At 43.8% G+C, this 23,109-nt stretch overlaps 1 protein-coding gene across 2 annotated transcripts in view; it reads right to left on the reverse strand.

Annotated features, from left to right (window-relative positions):
- Positions 1-15,078, reverse strand: part of HTR1E (5-hydroxytryptamine receptor 1E) — a 33,019-nt gene extending 17,941 nt beyond the window's left edge. Inside the window, exon 1 of one of the 2 annotated variants that reach the window (XM_039728476.1) lies at positions 14,981-15,078. The gene's annotated coding sequence lies outside the window, so the exon portion shown is untranslated. Of the gene's footprint in view, positions 1-14,377; positions 14,753-14,980 lie in introns of those variants that run through there. The other variant, XM_039728465.1, reaches the window with a different exon arrangement.
- Positions 15,079-23,109: the final 8,031 nt, after the last annotated feature.

A 23,109-nucleotide genomic window follows, 5' to 3' on the forward strand; every position in this document is an offset into this window, starting at 1 on the left:
AGCATGCACAGAGCAGTGGCTAAATGACTGTCTGTACAGTGAGAGTACCTCAAAAGATTGCTTGCTAGGTAGTCTGGGCTCAAGCCATCCTTTTGTGTGCCTGGTCTCTGACGCACTGAAGCCTCCAGCAGATGGATGAAGTTACCTTTTGGATGCCTCATGCCCAGTCAGAACCCCCCTGAATACTGCAATTCCCTGTGGTGCAAATTGCAAAGTTTACCATTAAGATCTAGTTGTGTCCAAAGATTGTCCTCCTCTGCATTTTGGATGTCTCCAGTGTGCCCTTGTATACTTACCCTTGTACTACATGGAAGCTTTGCTGTCATGTTGGCTCATGTTCTCCAGGTATGCAGACACGTGACCTTGAGATCACTCCATGCCCTTCTATCATAAGACTAACACAGAGTTCTTGGCAGATAGTGGAAAAATATCAATTTTCACACAAATTTTGGAACACTCACTCCCAAATTGTCTAATCTCAGTTTCCCCAAGACTCCACGTTTGCTGGAGTCTTGCTGCAACACAAACCTTCAGCACAAGCCTAACATGACATGTGACAGTACTGGATCTGTTGTCATGCTGAAGATGAGACACATATTTAGTTCCCAGTGAATCACCCTCCATGATTTGCTGCATAGAATCAGCCCAGATATGGGCTCAGGGACCAGCAGGCAAGGTGCTGCCCTAAGCCCTGGGTCTCTCCCAGAGACCTTGCAGCTCTGGGTGTGTTTGCCTTAGGAGGCAAAAAGGAAGCTAATTTAATGCATGTGATCAGGCACCCCTCAGACACTTTTTGCCTTAATTATGTTTACATAGGTGTAAAAAACAAATAGAAGGAAAACTGTTCTTATTAGCACAGCTTGACATTCCCAGTGCATTAGCACATGAAATGATCTGGTGACAAAGTAAATAAGACATGAGTTACTTTTAAAATGCTTTTACAACTAATTCTAAGATGTTTCCATCTCAAAAGTGACCTGAAATTGTGAACAATTTGCAAAAACAACCCCATCAACTAAAATGAGGGTTTCAATAGAATCATATAAGTGTTTCAAATTATGAAGTCAAAGTATTCAGCACAACTGGATTCAAATATGCCTTTTCATTTTTCATCTAAGGCCCTACAATTATTGGACTGCCTCCACTGTATAGCAGCCAGGAGCAAGCATCTCTGCAGGACCCCTCTGCTTTTCCAGAGGCAGAGCAGCTTCCCTGCTGAACCCAAAGGTTTTTGAGAGCCCTTAAAGAACACACAATTTTGTAACTCTTCTGGAGGCCCCAGGGACTGAAGCTGGATGTTGTCCAGTTGTGGTAGAATCACAGAATGGTTTAGTCCTTGGAAAATGGAAAAGCCCTTTATGGTCATCCATTTCAAGCATTGACCCAGCACTGCCAAGTCCAACACTCAACCATGTTCTTAAGTGCCACATCTACATGCCTTTTAAACGCTTCAAGGGTCAGCAATTCCACACTTCCCTGGGCAGCCCATTCCAATGCTTGACAACCCTTTCAGTGAAGAAATTGTTCCAGCATCCAAACTAAACCTCTCCTGATGAAATGTGAGGCATTTTCCTCTTGTTCTCTAGCTTATTACTTGGGAGAAGGGACGAACATTCCCTTCCTTTCAGGTAGTACAGAGTGATAAGATATACCCTGAGCCTCCTTTTTTCCAGGATAAACAGCCCCAGCTCCCTCAACTGCTCTACCTAAGACCCTTCTTAAGACTCTTTTGCTCCAGACCCTTCACTAGTTTCATGATGCCCTCACTACTCTTTGTCTGAGTCACAACAGTGATTTAATTTTGTCCCACCACCTCCCAAGGTGTCATTTGGGCAAGAAGCTGGCAATCTGCCCTGGACATCTGAACAGCAAATCCAGGTAGGCAGAAATGGGCCAGCTCAGAGTACAGCACTCTGTGAGACAGCTACTGTGGCCAGGTGTGCTGGCAGCAGTGCACACCATTCCCACTGAGTTCTGGATTAAGACTTCAGCATCTTGATGGGATATTATGTACTTTTTATTGCCAGCTTCATCTTATATACCACCAAAGCTGGTATTTAATTTAGAACAGCTTTATTCAGAGATATTTAACCAGAGAGTATCTCAATCTGGAGGTGTGGGAAAAGAGATCATTTAAAATTTCTTTAATTCTTTTTCTGGTTATTTTCAGCAGTCCTCTATTCAAAATAACTTGGAGCTATGCATAAAGGCTGATTATAAAACCTATCTAGGGGATTGAGTCACACAGCTGTGCATTTAAATCTCCTTAAGCATGTTTCAACAGTCTCAAATACATGATGCTAAATTGGAGATGGGATTTTTGGATTGGAGATGGTGAAATGGGAGCGGGAGCACCAAGGTTAGAAAGCAAGCAAAAGTGTGACTTCTGCATAGGGCTGCAAGGTTTCATCAGGAATGCTGGCTTGGAGGAGGGATCTCCTTGGCCTGGGAAAACCAAACAGCACAGACTGCATCAGGCTCCGTGAAACTCCCCAAGATGCGTGCACTAGGACAGCAGCACCAAAAAGTGTATTTTGCACCTGAGGAGCTCAGAGTTTGATAATTTAATACCTTTTGAAGAAGCTGCTGGTGGCATGCTCTGCTTGAAAGAACTGCTGTCACCTGCAGGAGCAGAGCTGAGACCCAGAGCTTCATGATTAAACTGAAACCAATACAGTAGAACTACCTTTTCTCCCTGAGACCAGGGCTCATAGCTTTGCCAGATTATTTTGACATATTTTCTCCACCCTGAGGATTTTAACTTTAAATTCTACAATACCTTTTAGCTTGGAAACAGTGTTGATTTTTCTCTGCTGACTCTTGCCAGAAAAAGAAGAGGAAGGAAAAAAAGAGTTCATTTCCAGACACTTGAGAGTATTGGAATTGTTCAGGTGCTGAAGTCAACGCAAGGCATCAGCTGATAAGTGGGAGGCTTAGATGTTAAAAATCTCAAGGTAGCAAGACAATGATTTGAAAAGGCCTTCTTTCTTCCGATTACTACTGAGAAAGGATGATATTACAGTGAACCTTGTTAAAATGGAATATTCCCAACAGAGAATAATTGATGTTAGTGCTACTGTCAAACTGAAGATCTGAAGGGGACTAATTACATTTTCTACTAGGAATAACTTTCTATTTTGTCACTGCTTCGACTGAGCAATCCCATTAATCTCAAATATCTGAATCCCAGATCCTCTGCCTAATTTCTGCTGGGAAATAGCAAAACCAGCACTATCTAAGAAAGAATGGCCCTTAAATCAGATGAACATGTAAAAACATTCTGCACAGTCTTTAATAGCTCCTTCTAAGGAACTTGCAGGTTGAAGAAAGCAAGCATCCATGAAGCTGGTGTCTAGTGGTGGTTGCTGGTTTGACTATTCACTGCTGGGACAGAGAGCAAGGGATCTTATCTCCACACTCCTGCGTGGGGCTTTGGGGAAATGCAATGGGCTAAAAATGGGAGCTCAGAGGCTCTGCTTGCTGGTGGGAAAATTCTCTCCCCTCCTGTCTCACTGTCACAAGCTCATGACAGGGGCAATGTGCTCTCACTACAGCTTCATATGGCTTCTGTGCACATTTCTATTTGGTCCTGGCACCAAGACTAAAGGGAAGCAGTTGACCTCCTCCCTTGAGTGTCTCAGCCTGCTAAGGCAAGAGAGGTGCATGTGCTCGGCTATTGGAGGGAGTACATCAAGAGAAACATCACCTTGTGTTTCAAGAGAAAGCATCAGCTAGACATGAAAGGCATTAGCACAACATCTACACAACTACAGCAGCTCTGAAGTGTTCCAGCAATATTCCATTACTGAATTTTTACCCTGTTCCTGAGTGTTTCTTTGTGGTAGTGTGCACATTCCCTGACTACTCTGCAAAGAATGAGAGAGAAACTGGATGAGCAGTTTTCAGAGAGAATGCTAGTTGTGTCTCCTCTCAGCATGGCTGGGTGTCAGGACCAGTTCCCTCCTCTGGGGACGAGTGGTGCTGTTGCTTGCCCGCAAACAGTGACCAGGCATCACAGGACCAGGGGAAATTGAAAAAAAATAACCAACCCCCCCAAAAAACAACATTTAAGGAATACTGGGGTGGTTGAAAGTCTCACCAAAATCAGAATTCTGGAAAGGCTGAAGAAAATCAGAGTTGAGCTCCCTGCCATCTATCTGAGCATCCTGGAAAGATGATGCATTGAGAAACCTCAAGAACAGCAGAACCAGAGGCTTGCTCCAACTGAAGTACACCAGCAGGATTTCTCCTTCAACCAAACCCAGGTCCTTTTATTTTTGTAGTCCCAGAAGCAGTATAAACAACAGCAATACTTTCTAGTAATTGGAACAACAGCCATTGAAAAAAATAGCTGATGTTAAACATATCTCACTTCTGAGGACATTAACAGAGTTTGCAGGGGCCATTAAAAGAATAGACCTCACTTTTCATCCCCCATGAAACCATAAGTCATGGTTTTCTTCTTAACTAGGGTGTGTTTGGAATACAAAATGTCAGAAAAATGTAAGGTTGTTTTGAGTCACAGGAAGTAGTTTTCTTTGCCAGGATGACATTGATTTAAAGAAAGAGTCTACAGGTGAAGGTGTAGAGATCTCTACATAACCAGAGATATTCTGGTTCTTTCCAAAGATGCTGGCTACATCCATATCCGCTTGTGAATTCAGTGCAAAGGATAATGCAACCAGGGATAAATGCTGGCACAAAAAGGTTAACACTGGAGGGTAACTGGAAGTAGGTGATGCATCAACACCTCTGCCAAAATTGAATATGAAGGATAGAAAGTGTGCTGGAAATGGCTTCAAGGGAAATTTATGCCTAAATAAGCTGACAAAATCAGCAATTTAGGGCACTATTTTTTAGCACATCTGACAGGCTTGTAAGAGAAATTGGATATAATTTTTTGAGGGAATGATGGTATTAGGTAAAGAGACATCATTTTTGAGACCTATTAATAGTCAGTTGTCCAGGGATATTTTAAAAGGCAATGTTGATTCCACATGAAGTGATGACCATCTAGATCTTTCCAATGACCAACTAGATCTCTGTGCATCAACACTTTAGTGCAGGAATGCATGGAAACCTCAAGGAATTTTGGTTGTTTAACTCCACCATTTTAGGCATGGCCAGATGGCCAGGATGTGGCAATTATCAGTGGCCATAAGCTGCTGATGGTTTTCTTACCATCATCTGGCTGGTAATCGCTGCCCAAGGTCTACTTTTACATGCATTGTGCACTTCAAGCTCCTTTCAACCCTGTAACATCCTTTTTATTTCTCCCCCTCCCCCTGCCCTTTATCTGCCAGAAACCATTCTAGCATAAGTGAAAATTCAGACTGGTTGATTTTCAGAATGATTTTCATGATCACGCAGAATCGCTCAGCCTTGTTCTGCACACAGTTTGAACCACACATGCAGGATTTCATGCCTCATGGAACAGCATAAAAGTACACTATCTAAAATGGGCCAAAATTAGATCAGTGTTGGTACTACTGTACTGGATGATGAAATTGTTGAAAGGTTGTTACATTAAAAGTCCCATTAATCTGTGTGTTGTTGAATCAATTTTTTAATGCCTAAAAATACTAAAAATAAAATTACCATGCTTTTCTGCTGAAGACAATATTTAAAAGACATTATTTTATAAGCCAGTTTCCGAGAAAAAAAACATTTTTCTGAAAATAAACCATGATATAATCAGTATCATGAATTAAACACACAGAGAAGAGAGATTTTACATGCATCCAAAATATGGTTTCTGAAAGATAGATATCTTTTTTCCCCCTTTGTGAATAATGCCCATTGTGTGCCTGGTTAGAAAGCAATAGCTTGGTTATGAAATAATGGAAATTTTATCCATGAAAATGCTGCCTGCACATTAAAATCATCCCACATCTGACAGAGTGCTGTCTGCAAGCTTCTGGGCTATAAATCTATCAGAAAATAAGGACTGTATTACTTGGCTCTTAATGCTGGGTGAATTTCTTATTAAACGGCTGACTAGAATGTGCTATACATGAAAAGGAGAACGTCAAATTAAGCTGTGCTGTAAAAATTAAAGCACGAGATGAGCCAAATGCTAGCATCTGCATTTTAACCCATCTTACATTTTCCATTCTAGGTTCAAGCTCCAAAGGCTGTGTGGTAACAGCTCTGCTGCTTGCTTCTGGCAGCGTGCACCTGGAGGTCCCAGGGCAGAGCTGCACAGCAGGGAGAGCCAGGAGTATTTCAAGGGACATGCCTGTGTGTGTTTAAAGGAAGGTTCCTGTATGGGGCTGATCAGTGACACAGGAGCTGGTCACACCTGGGCACTCATAAAGCTCGGGAGATGGATGCAACTGGATGTCATTCACTTGTTGGAAACTGCTGTAGTCAAGGTGGCAAACTCTCAGGGTTCTCTCCATCATTTGAGTCTGGCTGCTCTGGAACCACCCTTTTAACATTTTTTTCCCAATCCTCTTCTAATGCCCAAGCAGAATCACTGGCAAGGAATGGCCAGGGTGAATACAGAGAGGGATCAATGAGATACTTGTCCCTGGTCACAAACCTTACTGGATGGTGTTGAGTATGTCCAGCAGATTGTGATGGTTGTCAGCTCACTCTGTCCACAAGGAAAAGCTACAGGATCATTTCAAGTGTGACAGCCTGGATCTCATATACAGGGGATGCAAAAGCTCCATTACATATTCATAACTTTGGGAAGAGCCTGCACTTGGGTCTAGTCACACCTTCTGAATTCCTCAGACTACAAAGGAGACAGGTTAATAGAATTTTACGTTAGAAAACTTCCTCCACAACCAAAGAAAAATTAAGTGTTAAGAAAAGTTAAGTGTTTTAATAGGCTGTGGAAGACACTTAAGTAACATTTTCTTCCCTATCTGATTACATATTAAAAATTCATTTACATGTTCAGCAGTTCCCAGACCTCTATTGGCTCCAGTGGACATGGACAAACCCCCAAAGCACTTGCAGTAAATTTGTAGAGATAGCAGGGACTCAAGAAAATTGGCAGGATTTTTTTCTTCCAGTATATTGCTGTGACTGGGCCAAGTCCTTGCTTCCTCCTCCCCTGGCCCTGGTGCCTGCACCTGCCCATGCTCTAGATTTAAGCTTTCCTGGTAATGCAAAGCGGTGCCTTAGCATGAGCCTCACGCTCATCTCACTCCCTGAGCTTGGATGTCCCTAAGGCTTGTCCAGGATGTTCTCACTTGCTCTTCTGGATGTTCATCAGCACTGGGCAGGGTTCTCTGCTAGCACTTATTAACAGGAACAGTTAGTAGAAACTGCAGGACTGTAAGTTTCCAAACATCCATGCTGTGCTTTTTGACAGCAAGAGAAAACAGTTACAAGTACTTCCACCAGTAAATCCCAGTATATTTATCACCTACCCACATATCAAACTTATCTCAAAGCAAGTTGTGCTTAAGTCTCTAGTGTATCTAGTTTTCTTTACATGTTTTTTTCCTCCTCTATGAAATATGTCAAGTATTCTCCTTTTTTCTTTGTGTGTGTGTGGTTTTTTTTTAGTGATGTGTCTGCAAACATTTCTGTTATCAAACACTTGGGAAACAAGCAAGCTTTACTTTTGTATTATATGTATTTATTCTTAGCAGCTTAATATGTATGTTTAATCATAAGCCAGAACCTAAAACCAGTGACTGAAAACTGATATTTTGACACTAAATACTGTAGGATTTTCTAAGAGACAACTGGACTACACCAAGTCATTTAGAAGTGTCGGTTTCCATTTTATATGAGAAGGTTTCAGAGCATGTTTAACACAATTGCTGTTCATGGAAGACCTCTCTATTTCATGTGTCTTTCACAGATACTTCTGCAGCTACCAGGGAGAAGAGAAAGTTTGTGTTTGCTTCAAATTCCTCAGGACAGAGATCAACACAACTAAGAAGTTAAATGCAGGGCTGGCTTCACTTCTTTAACACTAATAATAATAAAAATACTGTGTAGAAATTTCCCTGCTTTGTTGTTCCAAACTTCTCCACAAGTTGGAGCAGCTAGGACTGTAGTCCCTATGCCAAAACAGCATTTTGGACCCCTCAGATCCCACAGAGGCTCAGTCAGGCAGCACAGTCCCATCACAGAAAGTCTTCTTCAAGCTCAAATTGTCAAGATTTTAGATAACTACTACTATTGTAGTATTTTCATACTACAATAAGAGTTTATAACTACTTCTTACTAAGTTTTTTTTGTTTGTTTTGTTCTCCCCTGTAAGAGGGGGTCTTTTTCTTCTATGTCCATGTGTTACCCGACAACTGGAAAATATCCAAAGAAGGAGACCAGAGGCTCCCTATTAGCAAAAAGCTCAAATAGCTAATGAGATCTCCCAGCCCTTCCTTGTGTTCAGTGGGTGTTTTTTGAGGACCCATGGGAGGAATTCCAATATGGACAGGATGATTGCTGTTTTTCAGAGGAACACAGTGTGCTCTAATATCCCTGAAAGCTCTCTTAAGGCTCAGCAAACAGCTGCTGTGTGAAAGGCTCAGATACACATACAGCAGGAAAGTTCAATTGTGATTCAGGTGAGTGTTCCTATTCATACAGGATCAAATGTATAATTTCTCCAATTATTCAGGAATTTTGGATCTTTGTTTCAGTCCAGTGAACAAAACCAGTGACAATCTGGGCTCTTAATTCAAGAAGATTATGCACAGCATAATTTGGTTTTTAGCTGTCTCCACACTGTGAAGTTCACACTCACACCATGCAAAGCAGTTTTATCAAATATTTATCACTCTGCCAGACCACTTGCCTGCTTTATGCTGGCCTATGAAATACAACAGCTAGAAAGGCATTAGTCTCCCCAGGAAGAGAAAAATGGATACTTAACCGTCACGACTCAGGGAAACATGAATTGCGTGGAAAGCCACCTGAGCAGTGACAGCTAACACAGCAAGCTGTGTCAAACGGAGCTGGGTGCAGAGTGTACCCAGGTGGGCTGCTTCACTCTGGTCAGACTGTTCTGATCCTAATGAGTTTGGCAGGATCAGTTGGAAAATATCTAATAAACAAAACACATGTGTGCAGGCTTGTAACCCATTTCAGACCTCACTCACTTTCCAAACCAGATGCTAACTACTAACCTATTTTAGCAATTTAAAAAGCTCTTTGTTTTAATGTCCTTTAATGAAGTGCCATGGTAAATAGATCAAAATTAAGTTATTTGCTGTATAAACATGTGAATTGTGCCTGTGTATTATGATCATCCACACTCATGACAGGGCCTTGCTTGGCAGCCTGCTTAGGTTTTGCACCTTTGGATGTTTTGGAATATGAAGCTAAGACACAACATGGATACAGCTTTGCTGAGTTCCAAGTATCTCCCCTCATGCAGAACCTCACACATATGAGAAATGCTACTACTCAGAAGCATTACTGCAAGAACAGAGTGGTGTTGATCGGAAGCTGTCCAGTTTAAAATTAAGATATTAATTTGTTTGGCAGTCATTTTGTGTTTGTAAGTCAGGACAACATACTTACAGCTCAACAGTCTACAAAACTCCATGAGAAAATGGAAAGATTTTCATCAACAAAACACTTGAAGCAAAGCACGGAACATTGAATTCTGTGAAACATGGAATAGTGGAATTATCCTGGCAATTTACATGTGAGCTCTGAGTCAGTGCTTTCAGGCAGGGAATAATTCCACATATGCATCCCTAATGAAACAGGATCATAAATCTTTCTGAATGGTGCTTTTCAGTTTTTTTTATTTTTTATGCTTGGCTTCAAATTTGTCTCCTACAGGCAAGACACTGGAAGACAGAAGCAGCACAGGGTCCAGGCCATGAGACACAGTTCATGAGAGCATTTTGCTATGTGGGACCCCATTTGTATGGTCTTATCCTAGTTTAAAATGGGTATTTATATGAGTATTTGTAATGGGTATTAAAAAAGAAAAGAAAAAAAAAGACAAAAGAGCAGAACAGCAGGGCAGGTAGCAATCGCTGTCTGGGGTAGCAGATAGCCTGGCCTGCCAGATTATAAAAAAAGAAATAAACAAAATAAACCAGAACCACTAAAACCTTAATAGGAATATCTGTCTAATTTAGCTTGTGGGGAGGAATACATTAAAGAAAAAGTAGCAGTGGCTGTCTGGGGTAGCAGATAGCCTGGGCTGCTTGATTATAAAAAAAAAAAAAAAAAGAAAGAAACAAAGTAAACCAGAACCACTAAAACCTTAATAGGAATATCTGTCTAATTTAGCTTGTGGGGAGGAATACATTAAAGAAAATAAATGTGTAGGTCTATAACTATCTTGCCTTTTTGTGCTGCTTTATGCTATAAGTATAAACCAAAATCTTTCCAAACAGATTAAAAAAAGAGGTGGATCTGGAGCTAGTCAGTGTATTTAGGCCCTGCCAAATATTGTGGGATACTGCCACAGCACAGGCAGTTGCAAAAATGCCCAGAGGTAAAAAGAGAGTGTCTGGAGGGACAGGAAACAGTCCAAGGCTCAGCTAGCCCATGCTGGGACTGGGGGCTGTCATCCTGGAGAACTGGATGTGTGTTACTCCCCTCCTCTGAAAGGCTCTGCCAAAGAGATGCCACATCATCTGAGATGTGGGCTCAGGGAAGGGAACATTCCTGGCCTTCCTTGACTTCTAGCTCTTAAAAGAGCATAAATTGGTAAATCAACCAGTAGCATAATTAGAAGCTGTCAGCATGATATTCCTCCAGGATATCTGTACTTGGAAAGTCTTGCAGAGAAAAAGAGATAATTCTGCAAGTGTGGTGCTAAAGGTCTCAGTGCATCCTGTTCCCTGCCAGGCTGAAGCCATGGCATTTGGCCAGAAGCGTAAAGGAACAGGGTTTCCAGTGGTAGTAACCAAGTGACAATGCTGGGGACTTGCAATACACTGCCCCCCAAACATTTTAAATTGTATTCGATGAGCTGCTGATATGGTACTGCTGGATATATTTTGGTAGTACTGCAGAGTGAATGATGGTTTGGGTGCTACCAAAAACTCCACTTTGGACTTTGCTGTCCATGAGACTAAAGAAAAATACCCCTTTGTAGGAGTAGCTCCCTGTTACAAAAGCACCCTTGCCAAGTGCTACCCAAGCCCAGGATATCCAAGGATATACCCTGTGGGTCTTTCAGGGTGTTTCCTTGCTTGGATAGGAGTACAACTGCTGCTTCCCTGTGGGAAGTTTCTCAGCAGGTCCAACACCATGGTTCCAGGGGCGCTTGAGTCCATACTGGCTGCACAGGGAGCAGCTTTATAAATCTGGAGGCTGCAAGCACGTCCTGCTTCAGTTCACTCTTGAGGTTAAGGAGCCTGATTAATCTCCTCCAGGCCATGTTTTTTAAGCCCTTCCCTGCACCCTCACCAGGTAATTGACAGCTGTGTCCCAAGTGGCAGACTCCTTCAGCCAAGACCCCACCAACATCGAGCTGTGGGACCAGATCCCACCACATATTTTGTAGGTTGCAGTCCTCCTTGAGCAGCATGGTGAAGGGTCTGGCTTTCTCTCAGCACTGCTTTTTTTACTGGTAGAAGTGCTACCAGGCAAGCTGCTTTCCATACTACATTTGTGCAGCAGATTATTCCCAGCTCAGCATGATGCTCCCTACCTGGCCTTCCTGAACTCATTTCTGCAGATCACATCTCTGCTTCACCTCAGCTACATTCAAATTCTGACCTCATCTCTACCTGCTGAACTTCCCACCACACTGACCTCCACAGACCCCACATTTATTACTGCCAGGACCATCAAGAGCACAAAATTTTCTGTGTAAAAAGGTTTAGAAGGGCTAATCCACCAGCTGTTTGCAGAAGTAAAATCTTGGGCAGGTGTTTCATTTTACCCAGGCCAAATGCTGTTGAGAGGGCTGTTCATAAACAGACACATTTACATGAGCATGTGGAGAAATAGGTGCTTGCCTTTTTAATACACGAGTCACTTACAGAGACACAGAGAAATATTTTCAGCCAAGTTGTGCCAGGGATTAATTTGACAGACTTAATGCAATTAGATGGAGTTGAGTTTGGCATGGTGACCTTTTTCCTTTCTCCTGGTGTGCTCCATGTGTTTGCCCAATGACCCTCCAAACAGCTTTCAACTGATTTAAGGCTTTTCTTGTTGTTTGCATTGGGAATTTTTTTCCTCCTTTTTTAATATACAAGACTCCTTCCTTTGTGTCCTGGAAGAGATTCTTATGTCTTAAGTATCATTCTTACAGGGAAGTTATGCTAAATCCAAATCCCTCAGTCAGAAAGGGGCCTCTGCCAGTTTCCTCTTTGCTTATTAATGCAATTGCCAGCAAGGGGCACCAGGATTTCAGCAGAAATACCAGGATCAAGGAAACACAGATTTTAAAGTTGACATTCACTGTCTTTACGTGGCCACTTGGTGAAGCTGGTGGGTTTTACAGAGAAAAGAAAAAGAAAAACCCCAAAACTGCCCCCAACATCAACAAAGGCACATTATCAACAGCAACAGGCTGAAGCTCAGAACAGCAAAACCAACACTGCCTCTGCCTGTACATTCCTGAAGTTGTTAAACAACAATACAAGCAAACATACATCTTAAATTTCTTAAAGTTCTTACGACAGGTATGTTTATCTGCATCCTGAAAAGAATGGGAAGATATCCAAGGATACAGATTGTTTCAGCATGCACAGGACTTTGTCAATAGAAGAAAAACAGGGAACAGTTAAGTACAGTTTTCTCTAATTTCATAGGAATCCAAGACTACCTTGCAGAAGAACAAAGATATTTAGAAATAAATGCTACTCTTTGGACATGATAATTATATAATGTTGTCCTTTTTTCATGCTGGCAAGTGCTCTGGTTCCTCAAAATTATCTCTGTATCTGGTGCACAATAATCTATGCTTTTGGTGCTTATAAATGAATTTGAAATAATGGTTTTTAGAAATAAGAGCTTTTCTGTGTGCTTGTATTTTTTAAATTGGGCAGATACCATAAAAGGTGCCCTCCCAAGTCCCAAAGTTTGAGACATGACTGAAATGCAAAGATAGGCTGAAGCCAACCCATGATCATGGAGGGCTATTGGCTCCTAGGAGATTGCAATCTGCATTTCAAGACAGTCAAGATCTGCTCACTCTATACTTAGAGACCTCCTAAAAAATCCTGAGAAAAATCCACAGGGCTGGTGATTACCTGGTTCCTGTGCAGAGGAGCTGACAATGCTTTCAGTCCATGTTTTCTCTGATTTGGTCTGCCTTGAACTTTTGAATGAGTGTGATTCATGCAACTGAACACTTCAATGAACAGTACTTAAGCCCTGGTTTGGGGAATCACAGAAGCACATTTGCCTTCAGCCTTGCCTTTAGCTTCTGAGTAATTCCACCGAAGCTCATAGTATGTAAGCCCTCACTTGAATTTAACAAGCACTTTGCTGGGTCGATGCTATTTTTTCATGTCTCTCTATGGGAAATTAGTGCATCATTAGAGGTGCAGATTTGGTGTTTTTTTTTTTCTTTTTAAACTTAGAGCCCCAGTTTTTTTGAATGCGTGATCTCATGGCAATTCCAATCCTTTGAAACTAAACATTTCAGAATTTTTTCTGTAAGATTCCCAGCCACCAGGAAATAACTAAACACAGATTAAATGCCTTATGCTGTCAATAGCATGCCATTTAGTTGCCGTGGACTCAAACTTGAAGTGAAAGGGTGGTTACAAACAATAAAATGAACTAACCCTCTTTTCTGCTCGCCATCTGCCTAGACACTGAAGGACCGTACAGCCTCTAGCCAAATGAAGGTCTCGATTCCACCTGCTGCTCGTTTTGAGTCACAAGGACTACCAGGCAGATGAACAGCTCAACACCTGCATTCCATGCCCCTGGAGGTCCATTCCCGAAGCAAGGAATACAGTCTACCTCGCACAGTACTGAGAATAAGTATTTTCACATCCTGTGCATCATGTCACCATTCAGCCCCGACTCCGGTGTGAGAAAGCAAGGGGAGAGCACTGACCTTTTTACCTGTTGAGGGGTACTTTAGAGAGGACCTCCAGCAGCACGGGCAGGGACGGGGGATGCCGGGCAGCCCCGGAGCTCCCGCTGCTCACCGGGCGCCTCGGGGGAGCCGCGCTGGGTGCGCACCCCCGCCGCTCACCTCTCTGCGAGCTTCCCGCGGTGCCACAGCCCTGGGCAGAGCCCCGAGCCCCCAGGGAGCCCTCCGGGACCCCGCCTCAAAGCTCACCAAGGAAAACTTCCCGGTTCACGCAGAAACCGTAGGGCAGCATCTTGCTGCCAGCACGCCGCTGTGCCAGCGGGGTTCCCCCTGGCAGCAGGTCCCCTCACGGGTCAGACGAAGCGCCCCGCACACTCCCGCTGCTCCCTGCGAGCCCCGCACGGCCCCGTTCCTCCCCCAGCCCCGGGCGCTCACCTGAGCTCCTGCTGCCCGTGTCGGGGTCCCCGCCGCGGGGAGGGGGCCGAGCTCCGCCGCCTCCCCGCAGCGCGGCAGCCGCCGAGTGCCGCGCTGCCCCCGGCTCGGGGATTTATCGGCGGAGCGGCGGGGTGGGGGAAACGCCGTGCGGAGGGAGCCGCTTCGGGGCGCGCCGCCACCGCGGGCAGCCCGCTGCTTCCCGCCCCCTGGGCGGGGGGAGCCGGCGGGGTCGCGCCCAGGGAGGGGAGGGGAGGGGAGGATGAGGATGAGGATGAGAGGATGAAGATAAGGATGAGGATGAGGATGCAGCAGCTCCGTGGCGCTCCGCGGCGGCGGCAACACGGCACCGCCCCCTCCCCGCCGAGGAGCACCTCCGCCCGCCGCCGGGCACCGCCGGTATCGCTGGGCACGGCCGGGCACCGCTGGGCACCGCTGGGCACCGCTGGGCACCGCTGGCCGAGTCACCGGCACCGCTCCTGCCCGTGCTTGTCCCGTGCCGGGGGCGCTGCTGGGCCCGTGCCGGGGCGCTGTCCCTGCCCTGTCGGGGCGTGGGGCGGCTCAGCTGCCGCCCTGCCCGGGCAGGGCGCTTCCGAGGGCTGGTACCTGGTGCGGGGGCTGCCTGGGAACCAGGAGAGCCTGCTCGGGGCTTGCCCGCTCTTCGCAGTCCGTCCCTGGCCTCCCGGTGCCGACCGATGCCGGAGATGCGCTCCTGGAGCAGGCGGAGCTGGAGTGAGAACCATGTGGGCTTGCGAGCGTGTTTTGGGATTGTAACGTTGCGTCCCCGCTGTCCAAACACACGGGAGTGGAGTCGCTCAGTTTTGCAATGTATACACTGTACAGAGCGATACATATTCCATGGAAGTACCATAGAGGGAGTTTAGAGGCCATCAATGACTACAAATCAAGTAGTTGTTCCCTCTGAGAATGACAGAATTCTACTAGTAATTTTAAACTTTGTCAAATGCAGCTTCGATGCTATATTTTCTACAAAAATAGGTAGGATGGAAGCTTCCCCACATACCAAATAATTTGGATAAAAATCCCACAGGAGAGTCTTAAAAAGCTTCTACTTTTCTAAGGAAGGAAGGATGCATGAGATGCTAGGCAAACAAGAAGTGAAGAAGGAAAGTAAAAGAACCTCTGTTTTATTCTAATGAGGTTGTCTCTAATCAGAAATGGTATTATTATGCACAGCTTTAGAACCTTGTGTTTTAATGTGGAGGGTTGGTTTAAAAAATCTGTTCACTAACTCTCTGTTCCTGTCTCTTGCACTTTACCAAAGGGACAGAAAAACTGGAGATCTGTCCTGGTGCTTTCTGTTGAAGTGCATTCAAGACTGCTGGAGAGCTCCATGATCTAAAAGGACAGTGGAAGATGGCACAGATAAAGAGCCATCTCTGGATCTCATTAATGACATGCTAATACACTTCTCAAATTTTGAACAACAAAGGAATGAGATTCCCAAGCATTTTTTATGGTCATCAGTGCTGAATAAAACTTCTGTCTTGGACTTTCCATGGAGTTACTGACATCTCTTCTGTCTGGGCATTAGAGGAGGATGATAAGGCCGACATGTACTCATATATCAGCCACAACAGGGCCATAATCTTCAGCAGGGCCATCATCATGATTAGTATGTATTTAGATATGTGCATGGTGGTATAAAACAACTTGCTGTCTGACTCCATTCTGACATGTGTCACTGGCAGCAACTCTACATCTAAAATGTAGAGTTCCCTAAAATACATTCCCCTAAAATACTGCAGCTACAGGTAAAACAAACTTCCAGGAGCAGGAGCTGGCTGTATCAATCCCACATGGAGAGCCCTTCATCCAGGGTACCAGAAAATGAAAACAGAGACTGAAAAATAAAAGCAATATTATGCAAAAATTAAGGATGGAAGGAAGGATTTTAACTGAAACAAAGTGTTCTCAATGAAAGGCACAAATATCAGTCACTCACAGCTGAATGATTTCAAGTTGATCGGAAGCTGGGTGGAGTGACAGCCCAGAAAGTTTCACATTAAGTCAATTAAATCCCATTATTCTTTAGATTTTAAAAACTAATTAAATTAATTTCATGTGACTGTGAAAGGAGCTGAAATGACTGCCAAAAACTGTTCTTGTGACAGGCTACAGAGGCAGCATTAGTCAGTAATTATGGCACCAGGCTGGTACTCAAGAGAGTTTTGTGTCTTATCGGCCCAGCTCTGAGTGGTGATAAGAGGACTCTTTAATTTCTATAAAGTGATACTGGGGATGAGTACTCAGCTTGCACGGTGGGGAGGAATCACTATAACTGGATCGTCTCTTACTGCTTCCCAGCTATACTCCTCCAAACAGATCAGTGATTTTCTAGGCATATTTGTAGGTAGATGATGAGTTTCTTCCTTTCAGATATCACAAATGTCTTGCCATAGAAAGCAACATGCCTTTCAGACAAGGCTTCATATGCATTCAGGTATGTGTTCATGCATCTGTTCAGTCTACCAAATTTCCATCATGGCAGGACTGTGGATGCACAGGGAAAAGTAGCATGGACCATCTTGTGAGCTAACCACAGTCTGCCTTACTTCAGTTCTGGGTCATTCAGATATAGCTGGTCATACTGAGCCATGATGTTTTGGGCAGGAAACACCCAGCAGGGAATTATGGGCTGGTTGCTATCTGCACACATTTCTTTTTGTCGTTCTTTAACGTATTGCCCTTCTCCTTTCCTGATCCATTCTTTGCATTTAGGTTGCTATTTCTTTCCTAGATGGTCACTGGACACATCACCAGGTCTCTGCAGTGCTAGAAGGAGCCACCAGAGTGGCTCTACCAGCAGTGTGCTCTGTAACCCCATCCCTTCTGTCTGCAGGGCTGGCTGCTCAAATGCTGATGCACTGCACATGGGATTCATCTGCCTTTAGCTTCTGACACTGTGAGTTAATCACCAGAGTGCAAGCACATCACCTCAGGCTCTCTGTATAGCTAATGGAGAGAAATAGACACCTCCAGAAGGCAACTCCTCTCATCCATCTCAGGCATCCTCTGCGGGAAGATGGAATGAGCTGCCTTTTGGGGGGGCCCATTTCTCTCCACCAAGTCAGAAGGGAGCCCAGGGTGACTTGCTTAGATAAAGATGATTAACGTTTAGATATGTACAGTAAAGTGAAATGAATCTCAGTTCTTTTGAGTAATTCTGGTAGCCATGACCTAGTGGAGATTGAAAACCTCTTGAGAATTTCCTGCACATCCTATAAAATCCTAACTGGGGGCAAATCCGAGCTGCTTTGCAGCTTTCTAGCAAACAAAAACAGTGCTGATCAATTGGCTTAATCCCAGGGCATGAGGATGATGCTAATCTAGGAGGGAATAGAAAAATGTTGTTCAAGCAGGTTCCAGAGGTGCTGTTTGGCACTGGCAGGTGGCTGCTCCCACCCACTTGTCCTTCTTTACCTGGTGGCTGGCTGCTCAGAAACAGGTGTCTACAGAACCACTCTAAAACAGGTTCTTGTTCAGCACTAGAGTGATTCAAAACCCATTTAAAAGGCTCTTGCAGCTCTCTCTGAAGCACCTTGTGCTGGCTATGATGAGATGCTGTAAGAGAGACTCACCAGATTCACCATAGTCCTTTTTAGTCCTTTTCTCAAAACTGCCTCTTTCTGAGCTCTGCTTGACACCCTGTTACCTTCCTAAGGAGATAATTCCCTCTGAAAAGATGATCTGTTGTGCTGTCAGTAACCAGTAATCCACTGCACTGCAATTACTTCTCATAAGCAAATTAACAAAACAGCATCCTCATTTATTTGGATTAACTTCTGCAGTTAACAGTTGACAGATGATACCAAAAATACTAGTGTAAATAATGTGTAATTTTATGTTTGAGCTTCTCAGAAATATTCTCAGGCTTATGTTATTCATGGGTGGTCCCTGGCCATTGGTTGGACTCTGAGGTATAAACAAATGCTATTTCTGCAGGGAAAAGCAGAGCTGCCCTTTTTAAAAATGCTGTCCTAATAAATCTATTGAAATTCAGAACTTGGCAGAATCATACACCTCAGCAAGGAGGAGTCAATTGGTTGTTAGTTTGCTGTTGTTCTCTGGTCCTTCCTCGTCTACATGTCAGTACTGCAGCCTCAGACACCCTGGAGCTGCGCTGTGCTGCCTGGTGCTGTCAGTGATGTCTTCTTGCTCCAAGCAGAGCAACTGCAGTGTCAGCTCAGCAGCAAAGGCCAGTCTGGGAGCACAGCCCAGAGGACACAGCACCAACACACTCACATCGAGCAGACAAACTGTTAATATCTGTGGCACGCTATGGGCACAGCATGTTCTGGTTCTGCTGTGCTGGAGCAAAGTCTGTGACTTGTTTATTTGTGCAGTGCTCAAAATAATAATGTATTATCTTATGTATGTGCCTTAGTCGGGGCGTGTTCTTGCCATCTCTCTCAGTGGCACTGGTAAGTGCTCACCAAATGTCCCCTTACTCCATCACTCCCACCTGGTTATTTTGCAGGCATATTTAGCAGAATGCTGCCTTGTAGCCCCTCCCCAACCTCAGTAGCTCATTCTTGCACAGGCAGTTCATGTACTGCTCACAGCTTGTATGGAATCTGCTCTGGTTAATGCTTTAGTGATGTCTTAGTATGATATATCCCACCCAATGATCCACCAAGGCTGATGTTTGTCCCAGGCTTTTGGCTTGCTTACACCTCTCTGGTTGGCATTGTGCTCTACAGCATACAAGCTTCAAGTGCCCTGAATCTCACCTTCTGACTCTGCAAGATGTCTGTCACACCCTGCCTCAGCCCAGCTTCCCTGGGGCAATGGTGCTGCAGTGCCTTTTTCCAGGCACTGTGCACTGCCTGAGGACCCCGCTTCTTTCACAGGGCAGAGGGCTCAGATCACCCAAAGGTGCTGTGTGAGGATGCTGCATGTTGACTGAAGAAGTTGTGTTCACTTCTGCTGGCTGTTTTAGAGGGTTTCCTAGAAGAAATTAGAAGTTGGTGAACCATCATATAAATTTTCCTGGCATATATATTTGGAAGAAGATGTTAAAAAATGTAAATGTGGTTAAGGGGCTTCAAAATTCTATAGAATGTACCTCTAGTTTTGATTTTCAATGGTCTACTCACTATTGGCACAGGAGTTGTTGTGGGCTCCTTCCTGGACTGGATAAGAGACCCCAGTGTTGATTAAACTGTGATCAAACACAAAACACAGACTATTCTCGACAGAGAACTAAGTGCTTCTTATTTAGACACTACCTAAAATTAATTATGGGATCTTTTTTTACTCACAATAAAGTGAACAGAACAGGATGTCTCCTGCAAACCCTTTGCTTATGACTGTCCAGTCAATATTTAAACTCCAAGTTTGTTAAGAATTCATTCAAATTTCTTATCAGATGTTTAGTGATTTTGTATGTATGGGGAGAGTCCAGTACAGCAGTCAGTGTATCTAAACACAGTCAGAATTTCTCTTCTAAACAGGAGTGCACTAAGTATGCAATTTAGTCCCTTATTGTACAGTGACTGGGTGATTTCCCCTGTTTTTATTTTTCTGTAATTTACTGTTATTCTGACAAACCACAAAGAAATGTACATAAATAATTTTCATGTTTCTAGATGAGAAATGACTGAAACACTATCTTAAGACCTTGGAAGTCTGTATCTTCTCAGCTTAATAACAAACATTTGCAGAGACATCAAGCAAATAATAGTGTGCTGTTATGATTTGAAATATGAACATGAAGAAATTACACAGAAAAGAAAAAATGTGGCTGAAGTGGTGAAAAGCAAAATCAGTTTCACTCTCAGCACTCATGCTGAGTGCTCAAAAAAAGCAGCTCAGGTTTGAAGTTGTCTGTCGGCAATAGCTACTGTTGATAAAATCCTTATGAGTAAAGTCATTGTGTTTCCCTTTTCCCAAAGAACTCCCCCAAACTTTGACTTATTTTTGCTATCATATCCTACAGCAGCTCTTTAATTATATCTATCCTGCTTTCTGAGCGTGTGTCTGTGATGACTGTGAATTTTATGACAGTGTTTTTGTGCTGCTGCTGTAACATCAGCTGCTGTTAGCTGAGGGTGTTGTGTGGTTCTGAGCCTGACTGTAATGGGGATGGACCACTGATTTGGGATGCTGTTTGAAAACACTGCCATTGCTGATATCAAAGGATTAACTGGTGGTGTTGAGGGGTGATATATAGAGGAAGGGATAATATGATCCTTTAATAGGGATGTGTCTCATTATGTGTTTAAAAGATGAAATCAAGGTGACACTTAATGGCTACAATTCTGTTTGTGTCTGACATTTGATACAATTGCCTGTGTTGAACTAATTTGAAGTAGTTTCAGGTGCTTTTATGGCAAGAGTTTTAGTTGCATCCAAAGCCTGCTGAAATTGATAAGAAAATTGCTCAGTTTGAGGGGTTGTGGATCACACGCTTGGAACAAGTCGTGCAGAGACCATTTCTGTTCAGACATCATGTGTTCCATTCCTGCTTTTTCTGTAATAAATATTTATGTCATGTTTCACATTACCTAAAACACAACAAAGGTGGTGACGTCCAGTTAGAGGGTCACTCAATTTCAGGGGTTTATCGCCAAAAATTGAAGATATATTAGGATCTAACAGTGCAGAAAAATTTATGGGTCAAGGAGGTATACATAGTTTTTGAGAACATGTATGTCTAATGTTTTTAGAACAGCAGCTGCAAGCAATCGAGCAGCTGGGGTTGGTCAAATAAGAATTCCCACCACCATCAGATGATGCAAGAAGTTACCTGCTGTGATTCTGTTGTTCTTTGTGATAGCACTGCCCTCCCTCCCCCTCCCCTCAGCTGAGCTGACTCTTCTCTATAAACTTTCTGACACAACAGAGCCAAGCTTGGCTATGTCACTGTTAGGAATGGGGCTTTTTATGGATCACGTGTTTCTCAAGCACACATGGAATGTTTGCTTCGCGCTGTGTTTGTTGCTGGTGGCTGCCTGATTTTCTGCATGGGCTACCAGGTGCATCCCAGCTGCTGAGGGGTGTTGCTCAGTCACAATTCCTGACAAGTTGACAGCTTTGCTTCCTTCTCATGGCCCTCATGTGATCAGTCTGTTTTACTCATGGCTATGTCTGGGGAATACAGAGTGTGTATGCAGGGCAGTGCTGCTCTGATGTTTTGTCTCTACACACACAGACAGAGTGAATGGGCAATGAGTCAGCCCTATTCAGTAAGGGGGGCATGGTCCAGGAGGTGCAAAAACATCTGAAGATGTTTCCCTCTGGAATCCCAGATTGTTCAGAAACAACTTTATTTGCCACTGTCTATGCCATTTATATCTTTTATACCCCATTGCTAGGTTCTATTTTCCCCCTGGATGTGTGTGCACTCGTGAGTATTTGACACAACACAGGTAGGTGACACAGCCCAGGCATCCTTGTCACAAGAGACACTGTGGGATCACAGAGGGAGAGCCAGGTTTATTTTCTGTGTAACACCAGCACAGACTCAGATCAAATGGGATGGGCAGAACATTTCTGCATGTAATTCCAGAGATATTTCACACCCCGTCACTACCAAGCAGTGTTTCCTTTGCCTAGTCTGCCTTCCTTTAGGCTCATCTCATTTAGCCTGTGATTATTTAGAGGAAGCAGGTGGAGAATTCCCAGTGAGAGGATTAATATAGATGGAAATGAACTTGTCTGTGCAATCAGGCCAGCCTGTTTTAAGAGAATTCAAGCACATATGTTACATGGAAATTCCAGTTTCCTGACTCTTCATGCTCCTTGCATCTTCTACATAATTTAGTTGCTCCTTCCCCATAATTTAGTTGCTCCTTCCTCAACACTCCATCTATCTGCAGTGGAAATCAGTAATGACAGAATATTATTGATCTGTCTGGCAGCATAGTGAACAGTAGTTAGAACTGACTGTACAGTGTCCATTACATTTTAATTTCCTACATTATTAGTTCTGTTTATCCCAATCTCTTGAAATCTTATGCCAGTCTGCTCCTTCTAGAGCCTACAACCTCCTCTCATTTCATTTTAATTCACACGCTTCTGGTGAATAAAAATAGCAGGTACCAACAGAAAGACTGTAAGAAAAGCAAGATTTGTTTGGCACCTCTTTCACTAAAGTGTTGCCCTGTACATCTTTTGGGGAAAGCACAGCTCAGGCAAAGGTGAGCCGTGGACAGGAGCCCAGGTGCTGTTTAAAACAATAGATGTCTTTCTCTGAATCTTCCCCTCTGAAAGCCCAATGGAGGACTGACTCAGGCTGCTATCGTCCTGCAGCACATTTCCATAATGGATCTAGATGCACAGTAGCACAACCTGACATTTCATTATTTTTAATAGTGCTATTGTTGGAAGGAGCTGCTGAAGTGAGTGCACATTCCAGCAGCAGACAGAGGTATTAATGTGGAATCACAGCAGCAAGTGCTGAAAGATGTGTGGCTGGGAGAAAAGGCCACTGACAGCGTACAGTACACAGAGTAAGATTCAATTACACAATATTTATAAGCCCATACTTTCAGTGGTGTGCAGCTGCAAAGAAGGGAGAACAAGCCTCCTGTATGAACAGCAGCATGTGCTTGACCAAGAAGAGAAACGACTGGCCCTGTGTGTTTGGTCGTGTGCTGCAGGCTGGAGGTGCTCCTGCTGCTGTCAGGTGTTCAAGTGAAGGGAACGTGTCATTCATTTTGTGGAACAATAGTGTTTTTCTGGATTTATGTGATCTCTTTTTTCCTTCC

The sequence above is a fragment of the Passer montanus genome, unplaced genomic scaffold (assembly GCF_014805655.1).
Source record: "Passer montanus isolate IOZ18808 unplaced genomic scaffold, ASM1480565v1 scaffold11, whole genome shotgun sequence".
Lineage (NCBI taxonomy): Eukaryota > Metazoa > Chordata > Aves > Passeriformes > Passeridae > Passer > Passer montanus.